The 14,352-nt window shown below is 36.5% G+C and overlaps 1 protein-coding gene across 2 annotated transcripts in view; it reads right to left on the reverse strand.

The window, feature by feature from the left end:
- LOC115630665 (LIM domain transcription factor LMO4-B) overlaps nt 1-14,140 on the reverse strand; it is a 38,707-nt gene extending 24,567 nt beyond the window's left edge. For both annotated transcript variants that reach the window (XM_030527308.1, XM_030527307.1), the window contains exon 1: nt 14,028-14,140. The gene's annotated coding sequence lies outside the window, so the exon portion shown is untranslated. The remainder of the gene's footprint in view (nt 1-14,027) is intronic.
- Nucleotides 14,141-14,352: the final 212 nt, after the last annotated feature.

Here is a 14,352-nt window from a genome sequence, read left to right on the forward strand (position 1 = left end):
CATCACCAAACACTCTTTCGAAGTGTGCTCATGTTCATACTTTTGGTCTGAAGTCAGCTTGCGCGGCACCCAACGGCAGGATAGCTTTTTCATATGCAGAACCTCTCACAAAATATGGCGGGTTCGCTCAGTGCCGGTTTCCGGTCAGCCAACACCATTTCATGTATTTTTTGGACATTTTCCTGAGTAACCGCATCGGAGGGCCTGCCACTAGGCACTTCATCAGTAGTGCAGTTTCGGCCACCACGAAACTCTCGAAACCAATATTTTACAGTATAGTCTGAAGGAGCATAAGCCCCATAATATTTGTCCATCTTTTCTTTCGTTTCCTTTGCTGTTTTCTGTCTCAAAAAATAATGCTGTATCAGAGAACGAAAATCGTTTTTTTCCATGGTCGCCACTTTGCCAAAAGCATCAAAAATTATCAGCTGTAAAAAAAAACTAAGGGCTCCATCGAGCTGAATTTTACCAGAGATACCTAAATATGAATGGACTATAAGGCCCCATAATCATTTTATCGATAGTAGCGCATTTTGGTGGTCAAGGAGGTTACTTTTCACCCCACCTAGTATACTTTGTGGGGTCTGCCACGCCTCTTTCTGTGTGTTCCATGCACACTCGCACAAAACTAAAATACCCTTTTACCCTTTGGGTACAGGGTATAAATATAGTTTCATTTGTTCGTTTGCTTGTAATACTTTTATTTAAAAACAAGTAAAAAAGCTAAAGTCGGATGTCCCGACTTTAAAATACTCTGTACATATGATTAGAATAATTATAAAATTAAAAAATTAAAAAAAAAAATTTATTGATTTTACCTCTCTCGGTATTCGAACTCACGTAAAGTGTGTGTGCACATTTAGAAAGCAATTGCCTCTATGTGAGTGTATGTATGTCTATGCGCGTCTATTCGTGTCTGTGTAAGCATGTTTGCAGTCAACCAAAGCATCAGCATCAACATCTGCGGGCAGCAAATATATTTATGACTATAACTTCTTGTTAAGGGGAATTAAAAAAAACACATTTTCTGCGTATTCACATAAGGCATTTTGGGGTTTAAATTTGAAGACGAGATATAGGCGATTATACGAATGGAAAATCGGAAAACCCCCAAAGGGGGAATCAAAAAATAAAACAAACCCGTATAGCGTACACACATTAGGCATCTTTGTGCAAAATTTTGTGTCTCTAGTTCTTATAGTCTCTGAATCCAGGTGTTCATACGGACGGACAGATAGACAGGGCTAGATCTACTTGTCTTGTCATGTTGATCAAGAATATATATACTTTGTGGGCTCTGCCACGCCTCCTTCTGCCTGTTACATTTTTCAGCTCCCGCAAACCTAATATACTCTTGTACATTTTAGAGTATAAACATCTATGCATATATACTTCTTTCCATGAGGTATGTACTTGAAGAGGTTAATACATCTCAAAATAGGTCGGGTGAAAAGGGTGATTAAGAAGACAATTTTGACATAGACGATAATGGATTAGAATGTGCAGAAGTTGTAGAAAATTAAGTGTATCCACGCGTTATAGATATAAATTGTTTTAAACAATTCAGGCACATAATTTTGAACGTCCTTTTTTAAAAATAAAGACCATTCATCCATCGGGTGCACCGCCTTGATTGTGCGCGCATGTGCGCGGTATAGAGTTCAGCCCAAGCAGCAATTAAAACAACAGCTGTGGGCAGAAATAACATTAAACGCTTGAACTTCCTTTCCGCGTCTTCTTCTGCCTGTTGTTATGCTGACAGCTGGCGTTTCATCTTTGTGTTCTTCTGCCTGCACTTTTATCACTTTCATGCAAACTTTTTATATTCAGCTTTCTCTTACTTTTCAACGATCGAAAATAAATAAATGCTTGCTTGTTATCCTGTTATTGGTGTACATCAGAGAACTGCAACAAGTATGTTCGACCACCCTTGCTGAAAATTCAATCAAATCAGATCTTTGCTTGGCTGCAAACGAGCTCGAACGAGTTGAGTACTCTCAGCATTTTTCTTATGATCGAACTTGCATGAGTAATCTTTCTATTTTTACGAACAAGCACCGGTCTTGATTGGTTTGCTTTCAAACACTTCAGGATTGGTCACTTCGTTTAAGATGACTGATCGAAGCAAACCAGACTTTGCAGAATGAGCGTTTGATCGAACGAGTATAGTGCCGTTATTTGTCGAGTATTGTTTGGGTATTGCGCGAGCTATACTCGGGTAATACTCGAGTATTCCGCGGGTTTTACCCGAGTATGACAGTATGAAATATGCATGTATGTACATGACGAACAAAATTATTGGCACAGTTGACATGTCTGACTTTCGCACAGTGTTTCTCCGTGAAATATGGTGATATTTAAATAAAACAAATTTTATTTTTATACATTGATCAATTTCCTACTAAAATTACTTTATTTCATTCATTTATATTTTTCCATTAATTTAAGAAAATTAAAAATATAAAAAAACAGCCGTTTTCGCCTGAACAAAATTATTGGCACACCTAACCAGAAATACTTAAAATTAACATAAATAACCGTTTTTAAACATAAATTAATATTTTGTGGCTAAGCCCTTATGTTTAATGACTGCTTCCAAGCGTCTGGGCATCGAAGAAACCAAACTTTGAGTGGTTTCTGATCCAATATTGCGCCACTCCTCCACCAGTGCCACCATCAGCTCGCCCTTTGTAGATATAGCGCGATTTTTTACACGTCTATCTAATTCTTCCCGCAAATGTTCGATGGGGTTTAGATCTGGAGATTGGGGCGGATGCGGCAAAGTATGTTTTACATGATGTGCAAGCCACATGCGCACATCATAAGCCGTATGCTTTGGGTCATTGTCGTGTTGAAACGTGAATGTGGCTGGTATGTTCAACTTTTCGGCAATTTTTTAAAGATTTCTCTTAAGGATATCTAAATAATACTTTTTGTCCATAGTTCCTTCTATAAATTCAAGTTCGCCAACACCACCAGCGGACATGCAGCCCCACACAATGACGCCTCCACCACCTTGCTTTACAGACAAAGCGATGTTTTTTTTTTCCAGTTCCGTATTAGGCTTTCTCCAAACAGTTTGGCGGCCATCAGATTGAAAAATGTTGAATTTACTTTCATCGGAAAAGATGACATTGTTCCAAAAGTCCATCGGCTTACTCAAATATTCGTTTGCATAGGCTAAGCGCTTTTTCTGGTTGACTTTTGAAATAAGTGGTTTTCTTCTAGCAACGCGGCACTTGTATTTAGCTTTGTGCAGTGTCCTCCGAACCGTAATCGGGTGAATATCTTTTCCAAATTCATTTTTAACCTGAGCTGCAATCTGTGTTGAAGAGATTTTTGGGTTCACCTTCACCTTCCTGATGATCTCGGTGCGTTCCCGGTCGGTCACAGCCTTGGGTCGACCAGTGTGCTTAGCACTCTCCAATGTTAAGGCTCCTTTAAAACGCTGGACAATGCTCCGAATGGTAAACCGGCTTCTATCCATAATTTCTCCAATCTCAGCATATGATTTGCCTTGATTATGCAAATACAAAATTATTTTCCGCTGAGATTTAGTGGTTTCCTTTTGTTTGCCGCTCATTTTGTTAAAATCTTAGAGATTTTGCTTATAAAAAAAGGCACTGCGTGGTTTTTAACTCAAACATCTACAACTATGTCATTCCAAATATAAACATAACGGGGTTTTAAAAAAAAAGGTGCCATATTGTTGAAATTTTGAAAATATAGTTCACTATTACCCAAGTGTGCCAATAATTTTGTTCAGGCGAAAACGGCTTTTTTTTTATATTTTTAATTTTCTTAAATTAATGGAAAAATGTAAATGAATGAAATAAAGTAATTTTAGTAGGAAATTGATCAATGTATATGAAAAAAATTTTTTTTATTTAAATATCACCATATTTCATGGAGAAACACTGTGCGAAAGTCAGACATGTCAACTGTGCCAATAATTTTGTTCGTCACTGTACATATTTATGTATTTGTGCGTGCATGTGTTGTTTGCAATTATGCGCAAACATGTGTATATGTATGTACAAGGTATTTTAAATAAAGAGGTACAGAATGAAAAGAAAACATATGTATACATATATTTATTTTTATATTATGATATTTAGCATGATTTTATTTTTTAAACAAGTAAAAAAGCTAAAGTCGGGTGTCCCGACTTTGAAATACTCTGTACATATGTTTACAATAATTATAGAAAATAAAAAAAAATTTGATATATTTTACCTCTTTTGCTATTCGAACTCACGTAAAGGGTGTATAATTGCACATTTACATAGCAATTGCGTCTGTGTGAGTGTATGTATGCCTATGCGCATCTATTCGTGTCTGTGTAAACATATGTGCAGTCAACCAAAGCACCAGCATAAACAACAGCCGCGGGCAGCGCTTGAGCAGCGCTGCAGCAGCAAATATATGTACGGCTATAACTTCTTGTTAAATCGGTCTATCATAATGAAACTTGGCATACGGACACATAATTACTAATTGGGGGTATTTGCAAAATTTTAGTTCGGAATTCCAAGAATTACGGGAGTTAGAGAAAATCGCATTTGCGGGGGAGAGGGGGGAGGGAGGTAAATCAAAAAAATAAAACAAACTCGTGTAGCGTACACACATAAGGCATCTTTGTGCAAAATTTGGTGTCTCTAGCTCTTATAGTCTCTGAGATCTAGGTGATCATACGGACGGACGGACAGACAGACAGACAGGGCTAGATCGACTCGTCTCGTCATGCTGATCAAGAATATATATACTTTGTGGGGTCTGCCACGCCTCCTTCTGCCTGTTACATTTTTCAGCTCGCGCAAACCTAATATACTCTTGTACATTTCATGTACAGAGTATAATTAGGATATACTCTTATAATTAATCTCCTTTTTGCATATAGTCTATCTTAAAACGTTGGTGATTGGTGATCAATGCACAGCCCAAACGGTAAAAGCTAGGAAGCAGAAATTTGGACTCATGTATCCTTTCATAAGAAACGCTTGGCAGACCCCCAAAGTATATATATTATTTATCAGCATGACAAGACGAGTCGATCTATGTCTGTCTGTCCGTATGAACACCTGGATCTCAGAGACTATAAGACCTAGGAACACCAAATTTTAGTCCCCGATGTCTTATGTGAAGACGCAGAAAATGTGTATTTTGGAATTTACCTCCCTGAAACACGGTCAAAAACAGAGACAATGGCAATTTCAATTTTTCGGTATATGTAACTATCAATAGTTGAATTCCACCAAAATTTTTATTGAGATCAATTAGAACAAACATATACACTGCCGCTCAACTGAACAACTAACATAGCACAAAACAGTAACGGAATTTTTCTAACGGTAGTTGAGGAATTTTTCTTTCATTTTATATATGCTAAAAACGGTGCATATTTTTGGCTCATCAGAATAGGTTCACAACTTCAGTGTTACTTTGTGATCGACAGCGTTAAGTAAATGGTGGCAACTTTTTTTTTTAAATATTATTAGAAGTATTACTAATGATTTTTGTGGAATGGGTCGCGGAAAATAATTGAATGACTTTGAAAAGGCTCCAATAAAAGGTTATCTCAATTCCGGCGGAAATCAGCGCGAAATTGCACTGAAAATCGGAAGAAGTCAAAATGTTCTTTGCGCACGGACGGACTGGATGGCTATAACTTCTACTATCACGACTTACGAAAGGAAGAATGTGTTTTGAAATCACAGTTGTGTAGGCGGCGGAATAGTGTGGGGTGCGATTTCGTTCTATAAGACGTGTGAGCTTAAGTTTTTGAAAACAAAAACAAGAAAGGAATGCTAAAGTCGAGCAGGCTCAACTCTTAAATACCCTGTACCACCCCACAGAAAAGTAATTAAATTAATTAATTAATTTAATTTAATTAATTAACCAAATTAATTTAATTAATTAACTAAATTAAATATAAAATATTCCATACATGCATACATACATTTACATCAGAATCGTGCCTTATGCGTGTTTGTGTACTTGTACATATGTATGTATGTGTGCATTGGGCCTGGTTATATGGCTATAACTTTCTTTCCGATCATTCTATCATAGTGAAACTTGGTATACGGATATATAATCACTAATATCATAATGTGACTACCAAATTTTAGTTCAAAATTCCAAGAATTACGGAAGTTATAGAAAATCGTTAATAGGGGGGAGTGGAGGGGTGGATCAGAAAAAATGAACAAACTCGTCCATTCTCGGGCTTAGGAGAATCTGTATACCAATTTTGGTTATTCTAGCTCTTATACTTTCGGAGATCCTTGCGTTCATACAGACAGACAGACAGACGGACATGGCTATATCGACTCGGCTTGTCATGCTGATCAAGAATATATATACTTTGTGGGGTCTACCAAGCCTCCTTCTGTGTGTTCTATGTGCACTCGCACAAAACTAATATACCCTTGTACCCTTTGGGTACAGGGTATAATGAATGAAAATGTGTACAAATCTGTGATCCAAAAGGCATTTCCACATTTTTCTAATATTTTTGGACAGATTCCATTCCAACAAGACAACGCTCCCATTCATACGGCAAGAGTGGTAAAACAGTGGATTAAGGACCAAAATGTTGAGTTTCTCGAGTGGCCGCCATATTCACCTGACCTAAACATTATCGAAAACGTTTGGGGATTGTTGTCTCGAAAAGTATACGAGGGCGGGAGACAATTTAACGACACAGAGCCTGATTGACGCCATAAAAAAATGCTGGGCTACTATATCGATTACAGTCCTAGAAACTTATTATAAGTCATTAAGAGATCGAATCTTTGAAGTTATTGCAACCAAAGGTGCAATTACTCGTAATTAGTATATTTTTATGATTTAATTAAGAAAGCCATGAAAAAAGCTCAACTCTTAAATACCCTGTACCTCCCACCAAAAAGGAAAAAATGAAAAAACAATTTTTTTTTTAAATAATGAAAGAAAATTATTTTAATTAAATTAAAGACATGTTCATGTATGGTTATATGCGTGTATGTGTGCAGCACAAAGTTGAACCAAAGCAGCAACAACAACAACAGCTGCGGGCAGCGGTGCGGGCAGAGCTGCAGGCAGCGCATGGGCAGCGATTTTATTTATCGCCTTTTACCCTTTGGGTACAGGCTATAAAAAATTGAAAACAATTTCCCCCAAACTTTGCTGTTTTATTAACAACAAACTATTTTATTTGAAGAAAATCGACGATTTGGTTGAAAAGATATAACTATTTGAAACAAAAGTTCGATTATCAATTCGATTTTATTTTCAAAATTATTCTATGCAATTGGCTCTAGTTATGCTGAGTACTACAAATTTGAAGACAGTCGAAAAAAAAACAAGAGAGAACGCTACAGTCGAGCAAGCCCGACAGTGTAATACCCTGTACCCAGGTAAACTTCCGTTATATGCGGCCAAATCATCAGCAAAAAGAGGAAGGAGAAGAGCGAACTTGTTGCTGCAGTTTGGGGGGGTTGTACTGGCGAGAATTTGTTTCGCTAATAACTTTTCTTAGAATTGACCGAATTAAACAAAATTAAATTAAACAAGTAAAAAAGCTAAAGTCGGGTGTCCCAACTTTGAAATACTCTGTACATACGTTTACAATAATTATAGAAAATAAAAAAAAAATTGTATCGATTTTACCTCTCTCGGTATTCGAACTCACGTAAAGGGTGTATAATTGCACATTTACATAGCAATTGCGTCTGTGTGAGTGTATGTATGCCTATGCGCATCAATTCGTGTCTGTGTAAGCATTTTCGCAGTCAACCAAACAGCAACATCAACAACAGCCGCGGGCAGCGCTTGAGCAGCGCTGCAGCAGCAAATATATTTATGGCTATAACTTCTTGGTAAATCGGTCTGTCATAGTGAAACTTGGCATACGGACACATAATTACTAACTGGGGGTATTTGCAAAATTTTAGTTCGAAATTCTAAGAATTACGGGAGTTAGAGAAATCGCATTTGCGGGGGAGAGGGGGAGGGAGGGAAATTCCAAAATATACATTTTCTGCGTATTCACACAAGGCATCTTGGACTTAAATTTGGTGTTCCAAAGTCTTATAGTCTCCGAGATATAGGCGATTATACGAATGGAAAATCGGGAAAACCCCCATAGGGGGGAAGTGGGGGGAATCAAAAAAATAAAACAAACTCGTATAGAATACACACATAACGCATCTTTGTGCAAAATTTGGTGTCTCTATCTCTTATAGTCTCTGAGATCCAGGTGTTCATACGGACGGACAGACAGACAGGGCTAGATCGACTCGTCTTGTCATGCTGATCAATAATATATATACTTTGTGGGGTCTGCCACGCCTCCTTCTGCATGTTACATTTTTCAGCTCCCGCAAACCTAATACACTGTTGTACATTTCATGTACAGAGTATAACAACAGTAGATAATTATATATAAATTATGTGTGCTAAGTTTGGTTTAGGTAGCATTTGAAATGTGGACGCTATTGACTCTAGCGGGGGAAGGGGGGAAAAATTAAAAAAAAATAAAATAAACTCATCCTTTCTCGGACCTAGGAGAATCTGGATGCCAACTTTGATTATTCTAGCTTTTATAGTTTCTGAGATCCTTGCGTTCATCCAGACGGACATGTCTAGATCGATTTCTCTCGTCATGCTGATTCAGAATATATATACTTTATGGGGTCGGAGATGCTTCCTTCTGCATGTTACATACTTTGCACAAACCTAATATACCTTTTATACCCTACGGGTACAGGATATAAAAAATAATATAACGTATGAAAAAAAAAAAAAACGAAAACAAAAGTTATTAACGAAAACTGTAATGCCAAATGTACTAAACAAAGAAAAATTACTATTCAAAAAGTTAAATCGTTTTTAATTAATTAATATTTCTTGCCCTGTCAGTGCAAAACGAATGTACATACTATACATGTAAACACACACTTTGGCTAAGTCAATAGTTTGCACGCAACTACACGAATAGCTGCTTGTATGTGTGGGTGTATGTATGTTGCCCCAATTGTTTGATATGCATTTTATGTTGTTTGTTCTGCCTGCATTTGTAAAGCGAAACCCGTATTTTTATATGACTACTTTTGTCCAAATTTCAGCGTCCAAACTCTTACCATTTGGGCTGTGCGTTGATTGCACAAAGCTTTTCGAGTCCCGATTTTTCCACGGGAAAATCCCTATAATTCTGGCCCTAGGAAAAATAGCGAAAAACAAAGTATACAGTTTTTCTTGTATTCGTTATGAGAATATACAAAGTTAATTGGATGAAAATACAAACGTTGGAGCCCGTTTTCCCCCTTTGGAGCTCGAATTTTCCAAAACCGCTGGTTAGTGCTCACTTTCACTGTGAAAGGAAACTTGTGCCCAAATTTAAGCTTTAATACGATCGCGCCTCCGAAAAGATTCAGTTTACAGCTTACCAATAAGTAAACTTCATAAAAATGGATGACGGAGATGCACTGATTACCGTCAAAGAAAGTTGACAGCAAAACTCAAAGGTCCTTGCAGGCAAGGCAAGGCAATCCTTGCCGTATACCACAAATACGCTCGGTAATGTTCGCCGGGTACTCAGAATCAGATACACACCCAATTATCGACTTAGTTAATGCAGAACTCAAGTAACTAGATATGGGATAATAATTATGGAAATTTGCAGACGGATACATCACTAACTGGAGGTATTTGTAAAAATTTGATAACAAAAAAATACCAAGAATTACAAGGGTTATGGAAAATTTAGGTCGAGTAATTATGTAGGCCATTCCTTCAAAGTGCGAAGTGTGTTTAGAGTTATTTTGCATAAGCATTATACTGTTAAGTATATTAACGTAACCATTAACGCAAATTTAGCCTTTGATCAAAAATAAAATAAAGTAAGGAATAACGCTAGAGTCGAGCAGGCCCGACAGTGAAATACCCGGAAACCACTCCCACAGATAAAAAAAATTTAATTTAATTTCAAGTAGAGAAGCTAAAGTCGGGTGCCCCGACTTGGAAATACTTTTGATCGACTTTACCTCTCTAATAGCACATTTACAAAGCAATTGCATAAATTTGCAAAATTTGATTTTCCAACAATTACGGGAGTTACGATTGGCGGGGGAGAGGGAGGAGGGAGGGAAATTCCAAAATATATGTGGTAAATTAAATCTAATCTAATATTCTAAGCCTGAATCAAAGTCATAACTCACTTATTTAAATTTCTAAATTACAAATCCAACAAGTAACAAGAGAGAACGCTACAGTCGAGCAAGCCCGACAGTGTAATACCCTGTACCCAGGTAAACTTCCGTCACTGAGTTATATGCGCCCATAGCAGCAGCAAAAAGAGGAAGAAGAAGAGCGAACTTGTTGCTGCAGTTTGGGGGGGTTGTACTGGCGAGAATTTGTTTCGCTAATAACTTTATTTAGAATTGACCGAATTGAATAAAATTTTAAGCAACAGTAGACAATTATATATAAATTCTGTGCAAAGTTTGGTTTAGGTAGCATTTGAAATGTAGACGCTATTGACGAAATTCTGTAGCGGGGGGAGGGGGGGAAAATCCAAAAAAATAAAATAAACTCGTCCTTACTCGGACTTAGGAGAATCTGGATGCCAACTTTGGTTATTCTAGCTTTTATAGTTTCTGAGATCCTCGCGTTCATCCAGACGGACGGACGGACGGACATGTCTAGATCGATTTCTCTCGTCATGCTGATCAAGAATATATATACTTTATGGGGTCGGAGATGTTTCCTTCTGTATGTTACATACTTTGCACTAACCTAATATACCCTTTTTACCCTACGGGTACAGGGTATAAAAAAGCTAAAGTCGGGTGTCGACTTTCCCAAATTTTAGTTCGAAATTCCAAGAATTACGGGAGTTACGATTTGCGGGGTAGAGGGGGGAGGGAAAATATACATTTTCTGCGTATTCACATAAGGCATCTGGGAAGAAAATTTGGTGTTCCTAGGTCTTATAGTCTCCGAGATATAGGCGATTATACGAATGGAAAATCGGGAAAACCCCCATAGGGGGAAGTGGGGGGGGGGGGGAAACAAAAAAATAAAACAAACTCGTATAGAATACACACATAAGGCATCTTTGTGCAAAATTTGGTGTCTCTATCTCTTATAGTCTCTGAGATCCAGGTGTTCATACGGACGGACAGTCGGACAGATAGACAGGGCTAGATCGACTCGTCTCGTCATGCTGATCAAGAATATATATACTTTGTAGGGACTGCCACGCCTCCTTCTGCCTGTTACATTTTTCAGCTCCCGCAAACCTAATATACTCTTGTACATTTTATGTATGTATAGAAACTGATATGATCAGCTCAATTATTTCGTTGTGTAAAGAGAGGCATTAAAATGTTCGATAGAAATAACGGATTTTTCGTTCACATTAATGTTTTAAGCAAGAGAATTAGTTGAAAGCAAAATATTATATTAGGAAATAAATCGGCGCTTTTCCAAAATGTTCGTTTTTCTGTAGTAGGCTGAGTACCTATCGGTACCTCGTATATCCAAGCTACAAGCATGTGTGGAGCAAAAATGCACGCCAGGCAAAATTTATACCCTGTACCCAAAGGGTGAAAGGGTATACATACTAGTTTTGTGCGAATGTATGTAACACATAGGAGGTGTGGCAGACCCAACAAAGTTTTTATATTATTGGTCAGTAAGACAAGACGAGTCGATATAGCCATGTCCGTCTGTCTGTCCGTCCGTCCATCCAGTTAGTGTGTCCGTATGTTAAGTTTCATCATGATTGGTAAATTCTGAAGAAAGTTATAGCCTTAAATGAAATCGCTGCCCAAGCTCTACCTGCAACTTTGTGCTGCATTCTATACATATACGCATATAAACACGCAGAGACACGATTCTGATGTAAATTAATTCTATTGACATTGCATATAAACACCTATGTATGTAAGTATGTGTTGAATATTTTCTATATAATTTAATTAATTAATGAAATTTTTTAAATTACTTTTTTTATTTCCTTTTTTTGTGGACAGTATAGTATATTTTACTGTCGGGCTTGCTCGTTCTATCTTGTTTTATACTCTGTACATGAAGGTATAGCTATATATGTATATATATATATGTATATATCATCAAGCTGTGCCCGCAGATGTTATTGTTGTTAGTAAAGCAGTCCAAGACATGAAATTCTAAATCCGCATTTAATTAGATTTTGCAGACCACTATAAAAGTTTAGTTCGCTAAAGAAACCACTGAGCATATTTTCAAAGAGAATCTAGGCATGCAAATGCAAAATTTGGTACCCTTACTTATTGTAACTTTATAAGCTATGATCTCCATATCATTTTGATCGACGGGAAGGTGTTAAAATACACGAACCTTGTCCAAAGCTATAACAATTTATGAAAATTACTCTCATGAATTCAGAAATCTTTAAGCCTATGCCTGGATCTCTTCAGTGTATTGAGTCCTCTTCACGCATAGATTCGATTCTTTGAATTTGTGCTTAATACGAGTATATCTTTTAAAATTGAATTAAGAAAGTGGTATATACGAGATTCTAACGATAAAAATAAGCACGAGATTTAAAGTAAATTTTAGTCAGAACTTGGCCTGCACGTCCATTATATATTTGATTATAGTAAATTCGGCTAATTTAAGAGTCTCTTGCTTCTTAGATAGCAAATAGAGTTTTGGATAATAAATCCAATAAAATTTGGATTTGGGACCAGCGTACACGGTATAACTTGAAACTGTGTTTGATCAAGTTTCGCAACTGCACAACATATAAATAGGCATATGTTTGTACATATTGACATATATGTATATGTACGTAGACACATACGTACACTTAATTCTTTTGTGAAATCCTAGGCAATTTTTGATTTCATTTGAAAGTAAAAGTGATGTGAATATTAAACGCATACATCAAAGAATGAGCATAACGCTAAATGCCAGTTTTCCTGAATTACATGTGTAGCTTTGTTAGCTAAGGAAATCGTTCATCCTCTAAAACCGGCATTCCCGAAAGATGGGAAAACGCCGACTTTTTCGGGCCGATAATCATAAAACTGGCGTTAAAAAAAAACAAACATTATGTTAAATAAGTGCACCTAACTTGAAATCGGTTGAATGCAATTTACAACACAATCTTTTCATTTGATAATTAGTGAAATGATAAAACCCCATTATTGCAGGCGTCAAGAAAAATTTAAAAAAAACTGAGTGAGTAGTTTTTTGGTTTACAAGCCAAGATTCAAGGTTATCGGGTGGAAATTGCAGATTTTGTATAGAATCGTTGAAGCCTGTTTTCCCCATCTTGTCCAAATTCGAATTTTCCAATTTTCTTGGTTGCTCACACTGAAAGCAAACTTGTGTCCAAATTTCAACTTCCTAGGTCCTACCGTTTGGGCTGTGGATTGATCGCCAATCAGTCAAGTGAGGCAGGACAAACAGTTTTATATACATACATATGTATATGTATGTATGTATAGATATAGTAGTCAGATCTAAAGAAGATTCAAAAATTCGTTTATTAAATGAGGGACACTGACATAAAATAATGTAGTTGATTTTGCTTTAAAAAAAAGGAGATTATCGGCACAATAGCTGTGGAGATAAATGACTAATGCGAAAATCGGATCCAGATAACTTTAAGAAACAAGAGTGGCCGCCTGAGGAAAAAACAAGACAATTTTATGTTTTGCTTTTAATACTTTAACAAGATTGACACCGCATGGTGTAAACACCGCTACTTCTTTTGGATCGCATCACAAATAAACACAATAGCAGGGCAAAGATTTCAAATATTTATCATTTGTTTGTATAATACGTTAGTGAACGTATAATAGAGCTAGAATTCGACTACTATAATATTCGTGGTTCAGTTATAGCGCTTTACTGGTTTAGTGTTTAATATATATGTACAAACATGCATATATGTACATACATTCAAGTGAAAATATTAATATTTTTTTATACACAGTTTATGAATGTCACATGTCAAAAAGAGAATTAATCAGTTAGCTTTTATAACTTACATATTTTCAATGAAAATACCTCGATCGTATTATATAGTTAATAGAATTCCCTCACATACTCAATCGCTTCATAACAAACTACACTACTCTTCTAATTACACCCAACATTTATTAGTGATGGGCAGAACAAGATATCGATGTTTTTTAAGTGGTCAGGATGTATACCAAGTACAAATGGGTCGTACTGGTCACAGTAAGTTTAATTACATATATCGGTCAAATTAGCAACTCTAATAAACACATTTTTGGAACAATGAACAAACAACAAATGTACATATTTATTATTAATTCAATTATTATTATTTCTACATTTTAAAACAATATT

The sequence above is a fragment of the Scaptodrosophila lebanonensis genome, unplaced genomic scaffold (genome assembly GCF_003285725.1).
Source record: "Scaptodrosophila lebanonensis strain 11010-0011.00,11010-0021.00 unplaced genomic scaffold, SlebRS2 tig00001410-arrow-pilon, whole genome shotgun sequence".
Lineage (NCBI taxonomy): Eukaryota > Metazoa > Arthropoda > Insecta > Diptera > Drosophilidae > Scaptodrosophila > Scaptodrosophila lebanonensis.